Source organism: Camelus ferus, chromosome 5 (genome assembly GCF_009834535.1).
Source record: "Camelus ferus isolate YT-003-E chromosome 5, BCGSAC_Cfer_1.0, whole genome shotgun sequence".
NCBI lineage: Eukaryota > Metazoa > Chordata > Mammalia > Artiodactyla > Camelidae > Camelus > Camelus ferus.
In genome coordinates this window covers 57,510,182-57,530,354 of record NC_045700.1, presented here as the reverse complement: position 1 = coordinate 57,530,354, position 20,173 = coordinate 57,510,182, and the positions used below count along the sequence as shown (strand labels likewise).

General features: G+C 33.5%; 1 protein-coding gene across 2 annotated transcripts in view; it reads left to right on the top strand.

The window, feature by feature from the left end:
* The first annotated feature begins 10,750 nt into the window (after positions 1 to 10,750).
* TFPI (tissue factor pathway inhibitor) overlaps positions 10,751 to 20,173 on the top strand; it is a 53,041-nt gene continuing 43,618 nt past the window's right edge. The window contains exon 1 of one of the 2 annotated variants that reach the window (XM_006189237.3): positions 10,751 to 11,075. The gene's annotated coding sequence lies outside the window, so the exon portion shown is untranslated. The remainder of the gene's footprint in view (positions 11,076 to 20,173) is intronic. The other variant, XM_006189236.2, reaches the window with a different exon arrangement.

Sequence of the window (20,173 nt, the reverse complement as noted above, 5' to 3'; positions counted from 1 at the left end):
AGAAGAAATACTGCATTTTATCCTTGAATATATTTGTATTTATGTATGTGAACATATATACATAATATGTATATATTCCTTTATTAAAAATGACTAACATTTTCTTTTCTTGAACCAAATTTTGGATAATTTATACATACTTTAATTAATTAAAAAGAAACACCAGTTGAGCTTTTATCTCAATTCTAAGCATTTTAAAAGAGAAGAATCTGGGATACTAAATAAGAACTCTTATGGGTCAATAAGAGAAACACACACCAAACCATAAAAAAGAGCAAAGACCATAAATAGCAATTCACAAAAGAAAAAGAAAAATGTTTAATGAGAAAATGAACATTTAACTTCAGTTTTACTCAATGGACTGCAAATTAAAACTTTTGCAATGTTTTGCCTGTAAAACTGACTGAGAAAAAGCTTTTAAAATGTCATTGAGGGAGTTGGTACATGGATACTAACATAGACTGTGAAGCTCAAGTGGTTAGAAACTGATATAAAAGTGTAATTTTTAACCGTGAAATTCTATTCTGAAATTTTTGAGAAATTAATCAAGAAGTGAAATGAATAACAAATTGTCTTCTCATTTCAGTATTAAATAATTGAATAATCAATGAAAACCTCCACAAGATAAACTAACACTTTTTTTTTTTTATAAATTAGAAAGAAGCAATAAACTCTCACATGCAGCTCCTGGAACAACTTCTTTCTAAGCAGCTTTAAAGGAGGTATTTTAAAAGGTGAGGTATTCTTTCTTTTGTTCGCTGTAATCCTCGTTCACTGAGTGAGAACTGTGATCGTTAGTAGCATTCAGTGTATGGCAGGCACTAAGATTAAAATTCTAAGACAGAGTTTTATCTGTCTTGTTCTTTGCTGTTTCCTTAAATCCTAGAACAGTGTTTGTCACATAGTTGGTGCTCAATAAATATGTCTGTGTGGTACATTTATGTGCTATTTTATTTTACACTTTGAAATTTTTCCTAAGAAATTTGTAAGTAAAAATATTTTAATAAAATTGTATAAACTTATGAGAAACAACTTTTTAAATTTCTAAAATAAAATGTATCTGTTAGCAGTGTTTTTATGATTCTTACCAAAAATCTAGTCAACTCTGCCTGCCGACTATTCTTGCTTTTGTAGCTGTGTCTTATATCATTGGACAAAGGGAGACAGATAACCATAAAACTACCATTGTAGTGAGCCTTTTTTTCCCTCCAGAATTCCAAATTGACACTGAACAATATTGCTTCTCTGGATTCTCTTAAAAAAGAATAGTGAAAACACAAATATATATTTAACTAAGAGATATAAAAATAAAATATTGTGAATATAAAATTGTTAGCCAAACGCAGCTGAGATTACAGTCAAGGAGAGAGTAAGATAATAGCTGGTCTCTTTTACTTTGAAATTCTGGGTAGGATCTCATTATCTAATCAGCAAGTCTCTCTGAGGGTAGGATCAATTGGATTAGTTCCCTGAATCTAAAACAATAGGAATGGGGATGTAAGGATTATCCTCTCTGAGGCCAAACTTCCCTTAGCATTCCTAATCAATAAAAGAGGTAAGTTTTGGTATAAGTAATTACCCCTTAAACCCAGTCAGTAAAGAGATGTAAATTAATATGTGCATGTTGGTAGTGGAGACTGGAATAAAACTTTCCTATCCATACACACAATCTTTCTGGGAGGTTCAGAATGAAAGTTAGTTCTGTGAGAAGATAGATTTTTTTCATGTAATTTGCCAGTGTCTTTCTTGGCTGTATAGGTAAACCTGTGGTTGGAAATAATTTTTGTCTGTGGGCCTATCAGATTATTCAGTGTGGTGATCTTCAAGTCACTGAGTCCCACTTTGGTTAAAGGAAGGATAGTCTGTCCTAGAGGATTGAGGACTTGCTGCAAATCAACTTGAAGGTAATAAAGACCCAACTTTCCTGGTTTACACCATGCTGTATTCAAACACGTGAGCATCATACATCATATTGTTATCAGTGTAGTACTAATGATAATACTTAAGATAGACACTCTTATAAAAATGAGAGTTAACACTAAAAGTAATAAAGCTAGTTAAAATATTATAGATGGGATTAACAGTACAAGTAATATAAATTAGAAGGCTGATTAAAAATAATGGTATTACAAAATAATTAAAATAAAAGAACCATAAAACTAAAAGCCTAAAACAAGTTTTAAATATAGAAAATAAATAGAAACAAAGCAATTAAAATCTAGAAGATTAAAGAATAAAGCACAAAGTTGTTAAAAGTATAAGCTTCAAGGCTTAATATTCCAGTGCAGAAGCAAGCAAGGTAGAAACCACAGAAGTCAAGATTACTCCTTTCCATTGTTCTCCGAGGTTGGACTTTTCTTTGAAGGGACTCTCCAGGCAGACATCCTAAAGAGAGTGTTTACTGAAACTCAGGTGATCTCAACCTGAGTTCCCTCAGGAATAGGGTTCTGAATGTATTCTCAGCATTCTTGCTTTTCCTTTCCATGGCCTTTTCTCACTTTGTTTGTGATCACCCAGCCAAGGTTTTATGTATCTTTAATGATCCCAACCATACTGTAATGAAATAGGGATCCACTTTGGTCTTAAAAAATGTAGTGAGACAACAATTATGAGTATCATAAATGTTAAGCTCAAGGACTCTGGAGTTGGACTTACTATTTATAAGTTATTTAAACACTCTTGTGGGCTATCATAGAGCTGTTAACGAAAATCACAGGAGTTCACTGAGTTAAAATTCTCTGAATAACAGACTAGCTATTTAAAAGACTGTATGGTGAACAGACAAATTCATTCTTCATTATTGGTGCATTTCATACATGGTGCATTTCATTCACACCTGGGATAACAGATGGGCAAACTGAGACTTTTTCTCACTGCTTATCAAATAGCATCTCACAGGAGTTATATTTTCCATCTAGACTTTTTTCTCTCTTAGGGAAGTTCCCAGAAAGGACGAAAAAGCAAGCTGAGCAAGAAGGCTCTGTCCAGATTTTCATCTTCCACATAGAGTTAGGGAGGGACAGGAAGAAACAAGAGATTTTTATCTGCTGTCTAATGTTTTGTTATTATTATATATTCTAAATGATTTTTTTATTTAAATGTTTAGAATCAAGAAAAAGTACAAGGAATAAAAACCAAAAACTCAATAATGATCATCTACAATTAAGAAATGCTAACATTTCCATTATATTTTCTATTTACTTTATCTAAAACTGTTTATATTATGCCACATACTATTTTATATACAATATAGTGTTATGTAGAACTTTTACACAGAAGATATAAAATATTGCAAATATAGTTGAAGTCCATACTATTCTTTATAGCCTTTCCTGGTTGCATTCCTCTCATTTTTTTTCCAGAGCAACCAACTAACATAGATGTGTGTCCTTTTACTCCATACATATCTTTATTTAATATATAATATTTTTGTGTGTATTTCCAAAGTTAGTTAAGTGACATTGTTCTTGATTTTGCATTTTTTTACTTACTGATTAATTTTTTAGTTTTGGTCATGTTTATACATATTCATGAATACCTACTTTTCCGAACAGTATTCTATCAAATGATTATACCACAATGTATGTATGCATTTTGATTGATTTTTAAATTGTTTTCAATTTTCCATTTTTACAAAAAATATTGCACTTGATATTGCACAGGTGTCTTCTGATATACAAATACAGTTTGTAAATATTTTTTAGAATAATAGAGGTAGGTTTATGAGTTAAAGATTATGCATACTTTCAAAATTACAATGTGGCCTTGGGAAATTTTTTTTCTCTTTCACTAAGAAGGACAATAAATATTTATTATTATGGCTATGGGAACATACAAAAGGTAACAGAGAAGTAGTGCGGCCTAGCAGTTAAGACTGTTCAGAATCTAAACTATCTGGATTCAAATCTCGTTCTTATTTATTATCTGTTTAAACTTACACAAGCGACTTAACCATTTAGCTTCATCTCTAAATGGGGAAATAATATTTCCTGTCTCATGATGATCTTTATAAATAACACACTTACAATAATGTCTGGCACTAAGTAAGCCTTCAACAAACATTATTATTGTCATGTTTGTCATTCATATTATTGTTTTTATATGCTTAGCTATATTATCCTTACCATTGATCAAGGAGTGAGAAGGACTAAAAGGTTTTGAACATCGGAGGTAATTCTCCAGGACTTTTAGTCCAGTTCTCTCATGCAATGTCAGGATGTCCTTTGAACTGCTTCCACATTTCTTCCTTCTCCCTCCCTCCTTACTTCTGGAATGGGCACACTCCTTATTGTCGAGTAGCTCATCCTATCATTGTGAACTACGATTGGTAGGAAAATTATCCTGATTATAAGCTAAAAACTGTGTCCCCAGTATTTTCATCCACCTAGTCATTCTCTCTGAAGGAAAACAGATTATATTTACTCTCTTTCCACATAACTGTGTCCTAAATACTTTAAGATAACATGCATTATGACTCTTCCTACCCTCTAGGCTTTTTCTTCCTAAAGTTAAATACCCTAGATTGCTTCAACATTTTTGGAGACATTTATATATATATATATAATATATATATATATAATATTTTTTTTTTTTTTTAAGGTATCTAAATGTGTACACTTCAAATAACATGGTTTTATCTCACTCCTCTGAATACTCTGCTTTGACAATTTCTCTCCTAAGATTTGGTCCAGATTTGAGAGCAAAATACTACAAGTTTGAAGAGAACATTACTTTTCTTATGCTAGAGAATGAAGATCAGTTATTGTGACCTAGGATTGTACAATACGCTTTTAACAAATGTGTTACTTTTATAGGACTTATTTCACAGAAATAAATATATAAGAAACCCCTATTATTCAGGGGGGAAGGTAGTAGCTCAGTGGTAAAGTGTGTGCTTAGTATGCAAAGGGTCCTGGGTTCATTCCCCAGTACCTCCATTAAAAAATAAATAAAATAATTAAACCTAATTACCTCCCAAAAGTAAATAAATAAAAAGAAACCCCTATTATTCATCATCAAAAAGCAAAATGATCTACTTCTTTATTCATGTATTAGAGACACAGGTATACTTCCCAAGTTTTCACAGAAGGATGTAGACAAACTAAAAAAGATTAGGAAAAAAGCACATAATTGAAGTGAAATTTCAAAGTAGTATCACCGTGCCATCTAATAGAATATCTGATTCTAGAAAACTTAAAGAAATAGCTAGGAACTCAACTCATTTTATTTTCCCTGTTTGACACATTATATATATTTTTAAAATATGAATATGCAGCAATAATTTATTGTGAAATGCAATGTCTAAACACAGATGATAAAGATTACCCTTTTTCCTACTCTGTTAGTTAATATGTTTTGCCTGATGAAGGAAAATCACTCAAAATTTCCACCTGTTAATAATGCAAATTATCACTGAGATTCCGGTGGTGACTCTCCTGAAAGGGCTGAGAAATCCTTAGTCATGACTTCATGGTCCCACATGTTACCACTACGTCTCAATAATCATTCTTTTTTTAAACTGGGGAGGCAATATCTTATTAATAGGAATATGAGTTAGATAAACAAAGATAACATAATGATTTCAGCAGTCATGTTTGCTGAGTTTGTCTGCATTTATTTTGAGTTCCCTGTGAAAATTTAATCTAATTTGAGAAGAACTTGTTTTCCCACAGATGGAGGCAGCTTGCTTGTGACCATAAAACTTCTGAAAACCCTTTTGTTACTACTATATCACTTAACAAGAATTTACTTTAATCTGCAACATATTTCAAATTGTTGGTTGTTTAATTTCGTTTATACTGCTGCTTAACATCAATAAATTTCCAGAGAGAATTCCCCCCCAAATTACTTCATATCCTGCAATGAATTTCATGAAATGAAAAAGAAGACAGGAAACCAGGGAGACTGAGATCATGGGGTCCAAGGGTCTAATTTAGTTCAGTGTCTAAAATAACATAACATAATAATATATATGCTGTTAAGATAACATATCTTTAAAGGAATAAGGTAAGGTAGTAGGGAGTATATGGTTTACTTCTGCCTAAGTTATGCTTGATAGCAAACTACCCCCAAATCTACAAGGTTTTTATCAAGAAAGGATTTATTTTGTCACCTTTGTGAGTCATCTTTATTGGTTCTCCATTTCTTTTTTATTGTGATCCAATTTTAAAGAGTAACCTTTATATGAGGCAAGCATTATCTGGCAGAGAAAATGAAAAATAATTATAGAACCATAAAACTCATAAACTTCTCATAAATCTCATAAAAATCTATTTAGCTGTGGCTTATATTTTTTTATCTGCTCATCCTATTAGCCAAAGCTAGTAATGTAGCAAAAACTTGATGTCAATGTGGAAGGAAATAACTCTTCTCACTGGTGACCCAGAGGAAAGGGTAGCAAAAATGTTGAACAAATGATATAATCTACCACAGAGAGGAGTCAGAAAAGAAGCTAAGTATTCTCTTTCTTCATGATATAGATCCAGTTGTCCCTGCTTCCCTATGAATGGATTGTTTTTTTGAAACTTCCACTTAGAAATTAAGAAAACTAAGCTAAGTGTAAAAAAAATGCATATATCTGAAGATAAATTAATCATGCAGATACTCTGACTTTAAACTCACGCTTAATACCATTAGAGCACGTCAATATTGTTAAAATGAACATGATACTAAATTTGGCTAAAAATGAGGCAGCTGGACTGTAGCTGGTTGTATTTTGGTTTACAACCACATGACATGTTTTGTTCGTTTACTTTTGTCCTTACTCTTTACCCTGGGCAGATAAAGCTAAGAGCAAAGAACAGAGGCTTTGTGTGACTTGCTGAATATATGTCTTAACCCAACGGAGAGAAAATATTCTTGAAATCTATGGCTTTAAATTGTGAGAACTAGGATCTAAAGCAGGAACATATTTTTAATTACAAAATCTTGGTCAAATGTTAATAGATATGACCAGACAATGTGCCTGTCTCTCAGCAGAGGACAGTCAGGGCAGAGTGCAGCCCTGCAGCAAGTGGTCCCCATTCCCATCCAAAGGGTTCAAGAGCCCTAGGGAGAAGAGAAGGAGTGAGGGCAGGGAACATTTGAACTGCCTGAGTTAACCTGGAAGTGGCCAAATTTTAACTGGTAATTAAGTCAGTAGCAAATAGGCAAAGCTGTATTTTTCACATCAACCAAAATAGGGACTTAAGAGTAAAATTAATTGTTAGTGAGGAAATAAATACAGAAGCAACTAGGTACCCATGTTTGTATATGCCATAAATATTATGCAGAGTTTCAATGAATGTAATTTGACAAAGTCTAGATACCATTTGTTTTACATCTGAAATCTGAAAATGTATTGTTTTCCATTTTTTAAATCAGTTTTCAGAAATTCACTTTCAGGAAAAGCAAATCACAACCTGTACATGATTTAGATTTTGGATAAAAGGATGAAAACTGAGGCAAAGAGTGGAGTTCAAGGATTCATCCCTCCCCCTAATCCAATTAAAGACCTTGGCAGTCACACTTCGTATGAAAGTAATTGGTTGAAATATGAAATAATGGAATATATAATTTTCCACATGCTTTGGAGTAGACAGAAATACATGAAATGAGTGTTCAATGTGATAAAACTTAACTTTGTTTTGGATGTTTGTCCAAACTTCTGTATAATTTCTTTTTAACATCTTTTCTAATTTTGATGTTCTGTCCTACAATGTGTACTCTTCTCACAGTGCCTTTAAGGAACCAACTTCCTTCCAGATTTGTCACTTCAAATAGGGTTACCTGAACTTGTTGAAACATTTAATATCTTTTAGTGGACAAAATTCTTAATGGATAAAATTAGGAAATGTTTTTTTAATACATAGGGCAAGTAAAGATAAAAAAATGACTATTTCTTGGACAAGAAATAAATAAACTTACAGGAAGAGCCTGAAATATTATTTGAATTTTGTGAAAGTTGGAAAGAAAAAATTAACAGAACATGGTGAGGAATGAAAAGGAGAGTGCCTAGTATTAGGTGGGTACTGGAACATCTAGATAATGACTGGATACAAAGAACTTTAAGATATAATGGTATACAGTCAAATTGTTGGTGAGAAAATCTTTTTATCCGAATAATTCAGACTTAGTGTTGTACACAATAGAAAGGTGAACTAGTGAGATAGGAAGAGGGCAGGGCACAGCCATTCAAGGAATGCCACAGCAATTAACATGAAAATGGTGAAAGATACAACCCCTAGTAGGCCTTGAGGCTCAAGATGGTAGGAGATTTGACTTCTAGCAGATCTTGAGCTTCATTATATGCTCACTGTAATATATTAACATGATGAATAGCATGCCCACAGGCACCATGGCAGTCCCAAGGCTAGCCACAAAAGGTCAAAGAGTGGGAAATGGCCAACTTCCTGGGGAATCCCAACCCTTTCCCCAGGCTACTTAGACTGTTCCTTCCACTTATTAGCATATGAAGCCACCAAGCCCATAAAAACTGGCAACACTGTACCTCACAGCCGCCCCTCTCTCTCCCTTTTCGGAGACGGCCCACACTCTGTCTATGGAGTGTGTACCTACTTTTAATCTGAGCACCCAACCCCCACACCTCATGGCCTTTCTCTTGCCTTTCATTGTATCTCTGAATAAATCTACCTCGACTCACCTGTGGCCTGCTCTTGAATTCTTTCCTGTGTGAAGCCAAGGACCCACACTTGGCAGGAAATGTCCCAGGGGCTCAACCAAAGCCTGGGACACGTCCCTCCTCACGCCCCACATCCGTTTTTCCTGTATCACTAGTAATAAAACCTCCAAAAGGAGCTCACACAAGCCTCGGGGAGAGAAAACTTGAGTCTGCAGAGCCCTTAAGTAGCAGAGTCAGGCTGTGTTATCTTAACAGTAGTTCATGTCAAGTGCCCACATTCTCATCAGCACAAGAATATCCAATTATGTGTAAATTACATGGAAACAAAATGGTAAAAAGTCTTCATTGATTCCACATGCAACTTAAATATAAAATCAATGATCTTTGGGAAAATAATTTCAGCCCAGCCGGGGCTCTTTCAGTTAGGGTTCTTTACAGATAAAAATAAGAGATTTCTTACATGACCTTAGGGAAAAAAGGGAACTTATGAGAAGGGGATATGTTCTTGAGTACTTAGGAAAACTTGAACTAGGCCTGGGGAAGGACCGTCACTGTAGAGCTCAGGCATCACTCTCTCATCTCTTTTGCTCTCACACTTGACTCTTGCTTTCATTCTTTCCCTATTTCTCTCTCAGAGGTAACACATTCTCTTTCATTTATTCCTTTCACTATTCTAGCTTTCTCCACATAATTATCTTGCACACACTATCATGGCTGTCAGCACTCCTGCCTTCATGGCTTTTTAGTTAAGAGCCTGGCATTTACTGTGTGCTTTTTTTCTATAGCTCTTAGTTCAAGTTTCCAAAAAGGAAATCCGATTGGCTAAGTGTACCTCTATCTGAGTAGAACCTGTACATTAGCCAAAAAATGAATCAGTGTCCACTCCTGTCCAAAAACAGGCAATTTCCTCAACAATCTGAACAAAAAGGGAACACTGAATGTGCTAGAGTTGCAACGTGTGCGGTAATAAGGGGTAATAATTATATAACAAAGTTCTGTTAAAAATAAAGTTTCAAAGCATAGCAAAGTTTTGTTGTGGTGTAAAACCCAGAACACGGGTGAGAAAGAAGTATAGAAGAGCATTTAAACATCTGTGCTCTGAATTCAGACTACTTGATTGGAATCAGAGCTCCACAAACCCATAAAATGGTCACGTAGAGAGGGCCTTCTGCATAAACTAGCTGTAAGAATTAAATGAGGTAATTTATATGACAGACACTTAGGAATTATTCAGTAAGTACTAAAAACACACAAGAGGAAAAATTACTCCTTACCCAGAGGTCAAAGAAAAGAAGCAAGAAAAGTTGAAGGTAGAGAGAGAATCAGAGTTGGAAAATACAAACTTTCTGACGGATTTTCTGATCAAATGACTTCAGCCTTCATGGCAAAGTAGATTCTACCATCTTATAAAATCTTAGTCTGATATAACCATATTTCCATTACAGGATTAACTTCAGTGATAGCCAAATACAGTAGAGCAAGCTAAGTGATGCCTTCTAAATATTTACATATTGTGTAAAATAATAATTATGACATAAACAATAGCAATACGCATGATCATTAACATTTATTGAAGGTTTGGAGGCCTGTCTTAAGAGCTTTATATATATATATTTATATGTTTACATACATGTATATGTATTAATCCATTTACTGCTATCTAACCTAGGAACTTTTATTATCATTATTTTAGGGAAAAAGAAACTGAGGCACAGAAAGTTTAAATAATTGACCAAAGTTGCAAAGCTAGCAAGTAGTTGAGGCAGGGTTCACAGCCTGACATTCTGCAACAGGCAATAATTTATATTTCCTCTCTAAGCAGAGGAAATTTCAATAGCACTCAAATTTTTTTCATAAATACAGTGACAATACAGATGAAATAATTTGAAGAGGATAAGAAAATAAACTGCAAAAAGGGGTCATTTAATTAACTAACAATGTAATGACAAAAATATAATGTTTAAAAAATATGTAGCTCTGGGGAAAAAGTGTGTTTTTTGTAACTGATTACAAAAAGAATCCTGGAAAGAAAAAGGAATAGTAATTTTGAAATCTTAGTGTAAGCTGATTCCTTTGTCTGTTTCCTCCATAACAGAAAAGGCTTTTGAAGAGTTTGGCAAAATTAGCCTAAAAAGAGTTGGAGTGACCTAAACAGGAAGCCTGGCTATTCCCAACTGCCAGTGATCTCTGAAACCGGCTCTGAGGCTCCTCTTTGCTCCAACAGACAGAGCGACTTTGGGCTGGATAAACGTCAAATTCTTACCTCGCCCTTTCACCGCTGGCAGGATCAGATTGCATTTCTTTCATTATTCTCCATTCTCCAGTTTCTTGATCTGTTTAAAAGAAGAAGTAGAAAAGATAAATCCTCTCTTCAATGCCTGGAAGGGAACACAAAATGACTTCAACTCCGCTTTGAAAAAAATCTTTCCAAGAACTTTCTTCAGAGATTTTACTCGTGAGTACTTGGCAATATACTTTCTAGCCCACGAGAAATAACCTTTATTTCTTTTTCTTGGGTGAAAAGCAGGGTACTGAGAGGCAAAGACTTGCAGGAGAGAACCATTGTCTGTACCCTACAATGAAATTCCACCCTTCTCTGTAAACAAACTCATATTGCAATGCAAAATTAGATCTCAGCACTTTGCATTTGGTTCTTAGGCAAATATATATGCAATATATGCTTATGCTTTTAAGATCATGAACATTTCTTTTTTAAGTTGGTGAGATATAGCCTTCTTTATAATTTTATGCTTGTTGCGGCAATTCTTTACTAATTATGTCTTTAATTGGAATTTTCTAAAGAATATTTTTACGTTTAAATATTATTTAGTAACATATAAAGAAATAAAATAAAGAGGCCATCTGGCAGAGTTCTGTTTAAAGAAACATCTTTCATTGTCATTAATTGGTGATATTTAAAATGAGGTATAACCATGAGAATTCTTATCATCTAAATTAAATATTTCATGCCAGCATTAGCTAATTTCTCTAAGGAAATATTTTACAATTCTACAAAGACAAAAGTTCATATTTTGAGATAACTTAAATAAGAATAGATAGGATTATATTATATGTGGTACAATTACATAAATTAAAGCAATAGATTACATATCTATATGATGTACTGTCATGTTCTTGTTGCTTATAAAACAATATTAAATTTAACTTCTGATAGTAAAGGAAACCACAAAATATACAAGTACACAACCACAAAACTATAATGAGACAAAAAATTATATAACTCTGGAAAGAGCTCATTGGAATAAGAGCATTACAAAAAAATGAGAGCTAAGAGCAGTGTCGTGCAGAAAAAAAAGAGAAGATAAGCAATAGCCACACTGTGACTCAGTGCTCTGGAAATTAGTCACAAGATGACTTTGTATAACTGTGATAACATAAACACAAAGGGCAGAACCCAGGCAGGAAACATACAGCCCAGAAAGTCATATTTTATGTGTAAAAGCATAATATTTACGTCAGAGAGGAAGTTTTGTCAATTTTGAGATACTGCAAAGTTTTTTAACCTGGTAAGATCCTTTCATAAAACACTTTTAGGATTGTTTTATATTCATCATTCTAGTGCATGATTATTTCAAGCTATATTATCTATGTCTTACCTAATCCTTAAAGTGTAAATAATCTCTTTAAAAATGAAAATTCTCAATAAAGGCTATCTCCAGCCACCTTTTTTTGTATACCATCTAAAACATTTAGCTCAGGGAATTTGATTTGCAGAATTGTCTTTTTAAAAATATTTTTAAATGCATTATATGTTTTGGTAGAGATCTACCAATACTGTAATTATTTCTGGTTATTATAATGTACATTGGGAGAAATCTGAATTCAAGATATGGAGTGACTCTTGAAGTCCTTGTTTCTGGATAGTAAGTCTCACCAAAGTGAAGAAGGGGTGCAAGTTACCCCAGAGAGTTTTTGGGTTTTGTTTTTTGTCTTTGTTTTTTAAAATTCTAATGCTAGATCATCTCTCTTGGGTCTCTGAGATCCTCAATAATTGCTTTCTTGGTGTGAGGTATCATTTCCAGGAGCCCAGTTTTCCCATTACCCTTCTCTTCCTGTCTTCACTTCTCCAAGTGGCAGGTGCCAGGTAGCAGGTAGAACCAGCAACTACCAATAGGATGAGGGCAATCTAGTCATTTCCACTTTTCTTCTTTCCAAAACCAATAACAAAAAAGCACTGAGTGCATATCAAATCTGCTATGTTCACCTCTCTTCAGGCCTTCCTTTGGAATTCTATATTCCTTCTTAGTTGGAACAACCACATTTTTAAATTATTTTAAAAACAAAAGGGTAAAAGGACATCATGGTTCATGGTAGAAATCCCAGTGTTGCGATATTTCTCTCTCAGTTGTTCCATCTGGTACATGTCCCTGGGGAGACACTGACTTTCTGTAAAGAATTCCCCAACTGAAGTGTGATGGTAGCATTCTTTCTAGACTGAATAAATATTACATGTTTTTGATTAGGCTATTTCAACATCAGGAATGTGAAAGTTATCATCAGTATAGCCCTGATAAAAAGTTTTTGTACCAAGTATAGTGTGCCTTTGACTGTACCACACCCTCAGTGCCACCACCATCCTGCTGCCAACCTCATTCTATCTCTTCTAGTCATGATTCTTATCAACATCTACCCCATCCTTGAATCTTGCAATAATCCATCTCTTAGCATTACCTCATTCTTCGTTTTGCAAGGCTTTAGGAATGGAATAAATCTCAGAAATTGGGTTAATCTCTAGAATAATAGTGTTTATTGCAAAATTTTGGTAACATTTTTTTAAGTTCATCTATGAAGAAACTTCAGAGTATCCCAGAAAATGAATCAAAAGGATTATATCAAAATATCATATGCCTACTCTTACTCTTTTATGTGCAACTGATTTCAAATATACATGACTATAAAATGAATTTCTGATTCAAGCTACATGAATAAATTTGAAAACATGCCAAGTGAAATAAGCCATGCACAAAAGAACAAATAGTGTATAATTTCACTCTTCTGGAATATCTAGAATAGGCAGATTCATAAAGAAAGAAAGTTGAATACAGTTTACTAGAGTCTGGAGGAAGGGATGAATGTTGAGCTATTGCTTAATGGATACAGAGTTTCTGTTCAAGGTAATGAAAAAGTCTGGAAATAGATAGTAGTGATGATTGCACACTAATGTGAATGTAATTAGTGCCACTGAGTTGTACACTTAAAAATGGTTAAAATTGCAAATTTCATGATATATTTATTTTACCACAATCAAAAATAGTAAAAGAAAAATAGTAGTATTTTGGGTTTTTTCTGTTTTCAGTTTATATAATTTCTATCATCATGTCTTTACTTATCTTTTCTTCTATGTCTAATCTGTTTATATCCCATTTAGTGTATATTTAATCTCAAATATTGTTGTTTTCATCTCTAGAAATTCAATTTGAGTCTCTATCTTCTTTCCCTGTTTAATACACTCAATACTTTCTCTAGCTTCTTGCACATATGAATGCAGTTAAAATTATACACCTTGTAATTTTTATTTGAATGCCTGATATTATGAATTTTCCTTCTGGGATGCATTCCTATAAATAATCTTGAACCCTATTCTAGAATGTAGTTTAATTACTTGGAAGCAATTTAGTATTTTGTTATCTCACTGTCAAGCTTTGCTAGGCAAAATCAGAGAAATATTTATTCTATGGTTAATTTTTCACCAGTACTGAGGAGAAAACATTCTGATGCCTCTACTGGGACAAGAAATATTCACAGCTTTATATGTGTTGTAAGTGTTACCCCTTCTAGTCCTTTGAGGTGGTTCTTTACCCAAACTTGAGTATTTTTCCTTCATGCATGCACTGATCAATATTAAGCTGAAGAGTTGAGGATCATCCAAAGATTTCTGATCTCTACTTCTGCATAGCTCTCTACTCTCTGTTTCTCTACCCTGCATATTCCAGATGCCTTGGCCTCTCCAGACAATGTACTTTGTCTCCTAAACTCAGGGAGATCACCAGGCAATCCCAGAATCCCCCTTCCTGAATTTCAGTGCGGAAACTCCCTTTAGTCAGTGTGCTGGAGCAAATCGGAATATAGGGCTGAATCATGTTACTCATAGTTGTGGGATCTCTGCTTTTCACTGGCCAATACTTAATTAGCTGAAAACCATCATTTCCTATATTTTGACTGTTTTATTTTTTAAGCTGTTTCAGGTGGGAGGATAAATCCAATGTTAATCTATTGTGGCTGGAAGTGGAAGAGCTATTTTTTTAAAATTATATTTTAATGATATCCTAAAAAATAAAAATAAACTTAAGTAGAAAGGAAAATTTTAAGGGCATATACACTGTAATTCATTCATAGTCCTGGATAAGATAAAACATTTTTTGCCTGCTGTATCTCAGCAGTTATGCTAGATAAGTAAATACATTTACATGTTTATAAATGAAAAACTTAAATTCACTATTTCTGCAAAATAATTATTTCATCTCAGATAAGCAGCTTGATTCATTATGTTTTTCTGATAACAGTAGCTGTTGGGCAGCTAATATTTTACTCTCTTTTATTTTAGATGACAAATGAATTCTACAAGGTTAAAACCAATCAAGTTGTCACTTGAGCAGGCATTTCCAAAACTCTTGAGTGCTGAGTGTTGTTTACCTAAAGCCTCCAGAGTTTTACAACGAATTAAAGATTGCCTTTCCTGATAATTTCTTATCACAGTTTCTCATAATTATCTTTCCTTCCCTGCTTCCTGGATACTTCTGTTGACAGCTCAGAATGTTCATTGACAGCACAAATTAAAACTTTCTCTTTTTATGAAAGGAAGCTTAGTTTCAGGTGTTTCCTGCTTAATTATATATACCAGTTGAGGTAAATAGATAGTCCCAAATGACAAGCATTATAGACAAAATGTATATGTAGCATTAGAATTTGTTTTTATACTTATGTAAGAGTGTACATAAGTATAATAATAAGTAAATTATTCAAGTTTCTATGCATCTTATTTGAGTTCTATGGTTTTGCTCTCCTTTAACGTATTCAGTCTATGAGGAAAGGAAGCAGGTAACACAGTAAGGAAATGGGTATGACATCCACATCCTGGCACTAATGCAAGTTATCAGAAAATTATGAGATAAGCAATTTCTCTTAGAAACACTCAGGCCCTCCTTTCAATGCCAATCATTTTATTCAACTTCCAGACTTCCCAGGATTAACATCTTTTTGTACGTTTTTCTCCTAAATAGTTGAAGAATGTGCCAATGGAAGAAAAATGTTTAAGTAGGGAGAATTTAGATTAGGTTCAATTCACGCGGCAAGAGTTTTTTTTTGGTCACCACTGGATGAAACTCCTTTAAAGCCATTTTAACTTGCATTTATTAACTACAGCCCTTAGCAAAGTAAAAGGCTCCAGTGTTTATCCTATCACTACTATGTCAACATTACTCTCCCCACCATCACTTACCTGCATTCTATATTATCATCTCCTTATTTGGAGATCAAAGAAAGACCATCTGTCCTTCCTAATAGGTACTGGAAGCCTCATGTGAAAAGGCATGAGTGAGTGGGAATTCATGGATGTTCCTCAAAAGTGTGTGCGAAGAGGTATCTGGGCATGCATGTACTGCACTTTAGAAGACAATCTGTAGAGAGAATCTCATAATCTATAGCTTATACTTCACCATGAAAGATGTATTTGAGAGATGATTAAATATCTAAGGAAAGCAAGATCAAAAAGAGTATCAAGTAACATCCTTCAAAAAGCACGCTAAAGATTTGAAAGGCAGAACTTAACTTAGGAGGGGTAGGGGTGGGGGAGGGATGAATAAGTTATCCTATGGATAAGAAATCTTCGAGAAAAGATCTTTTTGAGAAGCCTAGAAAGAGATTAAATCATTTAAGACCTTCAGTTCTATCATTACACTTCAATTAGCAGATTCAATTTTTAATATCTGCAAGCTGAGCGTTAACTATATGTTTTTATATATTAGATCTTTTGCAAGATACAAAAAGTATACAGTGTGATCATTTTAACCATTTCTAAATTAATCTAATTATTAGGATTTGAAATAAACTGCAAAAGATCAAAACTCTGGTTTTCATTCTCAGAAAATTACATTCAGGGGAATTAAGTAGGGCATTTAATAAGAATATGCTCTCCAATTCCTGATTATATGATTATGTGTTAGGTAGAATTTGGATAGGAGAAAAAGGAATGGCAATTTGGAGAAACTAGCCAGTTATTATAAAAATGTAAAATAATGAGCATTCAATGTGAGGAACCAAGAGAAAAACAGAACTATTTATTGGACGCTGTGAGTAAAAAAAGTAAGTGATACCAATTTCCTGTCATTCTCTGAGCCCTTAGTTCACTCTTTCACGGGTCTGACATTTTAAATTCTGAATGGAAGTGGCTGAAGATCAACAAGTTGATGGTTCCTGGAAGACCATGACTCAGCTGCCTGAGGCCCCCTGTTCCTTTGCAAAGATGATTCAGAAGGTTGAACTCAGACTGTCATTTAAATACATGCATGTAGTCACCAACAGCTGCAGTTCCAATCTTGAACTAAGCTCAGTTACTTTTCACTAGAGCACAATCAGAAATTCCTGGATTTTTCACATTAGGATTTATTTCATCTGCAGAATTACTCTCACTGAGAAGGGAGAAAATTGATTATTATGGGTTCATTATGTTTATTGTACTTAAAGGTTAAAAAAACTTTAGCTAATATTTGGAATCATAACACCTTTAAAGTCAGAAAGAAAGTTACCTGATCATTTATCTGAAACCAAGTATGTCCTAAATATCTAGTCTCAGGTATACTGAGTATAAATTTTGCTTCTCTTTCCCTCAAGGAAGTGATAGTATAGGAATATTTTGTGAGAATGTCCTGTACATGGGCTAACATTTTGCTCTCCTTCTCTCATACTACAACTATAAAAAGCAGAAAGTTGAGAATTCTCCAATATGTTTGACCAGAGACAAAATCTAAGATAGCAACAGACTTTGAGGGGAAATGAGGAAATAAACCTTACTTTAGCTATTGATCCTTAAAAAAAAGGTGTTATCAACCTGAACTACAGAAGCTGTGAATCAAGGTTCTAATTAGAACCCTGTTAGGAGAGTCTCAACTATCTTTCTGTCTTTCCAAAAATACATATACCTCCTGCCTAAGACGTCACATTCAATATTAATTAATAGATTAATTAGAATTAATAAATCAATTGTATAATCAAAAGAGAGAGATTGATTGATAGACATATAACTAGAGAAACCATGGTTCTGAAATACCATTTTCTTATCTTACTAAATAATGGGTACCTAGAAGAGCAGATACAAACAGCATAAAAACCAGAATCAGCCGTAGGTCTTTCTATATCATTTATTTCTTAATATGGACAGTAACGATGATAGAGAAAGACGTTAATATAGTCAATCCTTTTCTTTTTCCACTCACTGTATTATTTATTTATTGTATTTATTTACTTATTTGCATTATTTTTTATTTCCTTTCATTTGGTGCTACTGGCTTCAGTAGTTGAGCAGAAATCTCCATTTTGGTTTAGACATGTAGTACCAACTTTTTACTTAGTTATTTAGTTATTTATTTTCCCACTTAGAGGAAAGAAATGAAAAGAGCATACTATGAAGAGCTTTGCTGTTAAACAAACTGGATCAGATGAAAAATAAGAGTCACTGTGATGAAGAAAGGTGAACTCATTCAAAGAAATGAATGCTACCTTCTTTTGGCAAAATGTCTTATGAATTTAACTATAATATCTAGACAAAATATTTCTACATATTATTTTCTAAGAGTTTTAGTAGTTACGGGCAACTCTAAGGAGGAAGAATCTTTGTTATTATTTCCTTTATTATGTATTTATACTTTATTTTCCTTTGTTCATTGTATTTTTATTAGTAAAAAATATACATTAGTCTTTTCAGATTTTACTGACTAATTTTCAGTAATATTTTTACGTATTTACATATTCTTAACTTTCTAATTATTTACTCTATCGCTCTTATTTTACTTATAGAAGTTTGGCCCAAACCAGAGAATAAAAATCCCCTACTTATGAATTGAGAAATTGCTAATTCCTAGAGATTGTAAATAATCTGAAATTCACTTTACCAAAAAAAAAGAGGAAGATTTTTGTAAGAATAACTGGTTCTTTCTTAGGCTTGCAGTTGCCCTTTTTTGAGATGGTCACAATTTCTATGCTTGAGGTGAAGCTCTGCCATTATGCAGATATAAGACTTTGGGGGATAAAATTAGCTCTGGGCTTCAATTTACTCATTAAAAACCCCAGGATATTCCAGATACTTATCCCTGTAGTTTCTTTTATCTCTAGCAGTATATAATTCTTTGATCTTGTCCTTCATTTCCGTTTTTTTAATTTTTAAAATAAAGTTAGTTAACACATGTTGTATGCTTGATTGTAACTGAAGATACTCACTTTTTTCCTGTGGCATTGCTATTTCTTTTCTAGGGTATTTTTTTTAAGTTTTATCTCTCATATTATGAATGACAAGAGATCAAACCTACATAGTGAACAGCTTTTAATGTATCATTCCTAGAGGAAACTTTCCTACTTTATAAAATCATAGCTAACAACTACTTCTATATCTAAAAGAGGTAGAGTAACAAACTTTTTTATCTGTGAAATTGTCACCATGCTTGTTCCCAGGCAGAAAATACAGAGAAATGTTGTGATTTGGCCTATTAGCTAACATTAAAGAATTCCACATTAAGCAATTCTCCAGAAATATGACTTCCTGTAACAAGGGCCAAATCCAACAGACTTTTCCTAGAGGATTGGTCAGTCCTTTAGTAAACATGATTAGAGTCAATAGTCTGCAACTATTTGGGGAGGCTTGTTTTCTGTTGTTGTTGTGGTTTAGTTTTATTATTTTTCTCATATTAATTTACTTACTAGGTTCAGAATGTTTTGCTTCATTGTTTCCCACATTTTAGCATTAGTCTGGTTATATTTTTAAAATAGAATCTGAATATTTGTTCCATAGCAGAATATCAGGCATTATTTTAATAGAAAAATAATTTTAATGATAAGAAAAGGGGATTCTGACTTGAGCTTTACAGTGATGATATTATTTTCCCATCCTACAAGCATCCTCCAATGAAAAGCGCCAAAAAAGTGGTTAATAGTCAGTTAGTGAAAGCAAAAAAAGCAAAATTGCTGTCAGGTTACATTTGGTTGCTAGAAGGAAAAATCCATGCATATGTAGCTTAAAAATGAGGCCATTTACTAGCTCACATTATACAAAGTACAGAGGATGTTTCAAGATTTGTTAATTCAACACAGATCCAAGTTCTTTCCATCGTCTTACTTTATTATTAAAAGCAGGTTGTCTTAATCTTGGGGTAGTTCTCCCCAGGATGGATGCTTCAGTCACAGGAATCACATACAGACAAAACAAGTGGAAGGAAACATCACGTGACCCTTCCCATGTAGCTTCATTTAGAACAAGGATCTTTGTCAAAAGTACCCCATCCCACCCCTGGAAGATAGCATACTTCCTCTCTCATCTAATTGGTC